Here is a 1,866-nt window from a genome sequence, read left to right as displayed (position 1 = left end):
AATGAACAGGAGAAAGAAAGGAAATGTATATGGCAGGTGATGCCTACCCTTCGTCCGTAGGAACTTTCCGTTCATCAACATGGATCTCAACTTTTCTACAACAGAACTAAGTGGTAAATTTTAGGAAATTGCTTGAGGCAAGCAAGAGGTTAAATTACTTGCCTAGAATCACAAAGCTAAAAAGTTTCAGAGCCAGGATTCCAACCCAGGGCTTTCTGAGGCCAGCCTCAGCATTCTATCCACTATTACATCACAGTAATACTACTACATATAGTGTTACTACTATTATAGTACTACACCACTGTGTAATACTACTACATAGGATTACATAGTAATCCTGTTTTGCTCTTAATCCTAAATTACCGTGTAATCCAATTTAGTAGTAAACTTTAAATTATTCAGAGGAAAGCAATCTAGTTAATCCATTCTCAGAGACTGGACTTCATTGTGTCTCTCACATGTACCTTAGGTACATTATGGTATAATCAAGTCAAATAATTCTTGCTAATTAGAACAATAATGTAATTAGACTTTTAGTTGTTTTCCTTGAGTCAGCTCCAACAATATAACAAATTTCTCAGTGTGTTAGATCTTTTTCATCATTCCAAGTAAGAATAATTCTGAATCCTGAAAAACATTTGGATTAGGTAGTATTAAGATTCAGGACTATGAGTGAAAACTGACACTGGGGGAAAAAGGTGCATTCTGGGAGACAAAGGGACAGGAAGAGTTGAACCTGGCCATTGAAAACTATACAATTTAACTACATAGTTTATATAATTCAATTAAACTAAAGTGAACAAGCCTTTATGCACTTAACTTCATTTTTCATAATGAAGGAAAATGACTTATGATGCATAATGGTTTGGTTGTACAAAGGGAAGCCTCAGATTAGTTATGCTTTTTCTAAATTCAAATTTGGGGAAGAAAGGACAGGGGACAAATAAGTGATGAGGTAAGAGAGACAAGCTACATTCCTGGACAATAGTCGTCTCAACAGTCTTTAACGCCAAGTTCACCATGACACATGAGACAATTTCTGAGACAACCATATAATGGTTCTAAGACTGACTGATAATTTTGGAGGCTGTCTTTTGATGAGCCTTATATTGTGTCTTACGTGCTCACCTGTGTCAATTTGAAAAATAGATAAAGGGAAGCATTTCAGTTCTGCTTCTCCCCTTGGTTACCTCCTTAGCTTCTATGGGTTCGATGATATTCTTTCTGCAGATGACTCCAAAATCATTATATCCAACTGTAAGGATAATTCCTCTAATCATTTTGACAAGTTTATAAGACACTGAGCCTTTGTCTGAAAGCATCCACCTAAAGAATATAGATATGCCCTTTGGGGCCTTATTAAAATGACAAACTATAACTTGCTGATTCAGACCTAGTCACTGAGACTTAATATTTTGTCATCGTCTTACAAGTTGCCAATGGGCACAGCTTTAACCTTGCTATTGAACTCCAGTTGCATATTATTGCCTTCTGGATTTTACCTTGATGTTCCTTGATATCTGAAACACGTCAAATTCTACATGTCAAAAATGGACTAATATTTTCATTAAAAATTCATCCCTCCTCCAAACCTCCCTGTTATCTGTTGATAGGACCACCATACTGCCTTACATCTCCAGAACTTCATTTTTCCAAGGTAATCAGTTGCTACAGTTTGTTAATCTTATAGCCACAACATTTCTTACATTTGTCTCCTCTCCTTTCATAGTCCTCTACCCTAGTTAAGTCCTCATCTTTCACTTAGGTTATTTTTATTAGATTATTTTATTTTATTTTCACTTAGATTATTATTGTCTTTCACTTAGATTATTTCAATGGCCTCACATATTGTCCCAGACTCTAGTC

Source organism: Vombatus ursinus, unplaced genomic scaffold (genome assembly GCF_900497805.2).
Source record: "Vombatus ursinus unplaced genomic scaffold, bare-nosed wombat genome assembly UNPS02009835.1, whole genome shotgun sequence".
NCBI classification, from domain to species: Eukaryota; Metazoa; Chordata; class Mammalia; order Diprotodontia; family Vombatidae; genus Vombatus; species Vombatus ursinus.
Note: the sequence above shows the minus strand (reverse complement) of the source record.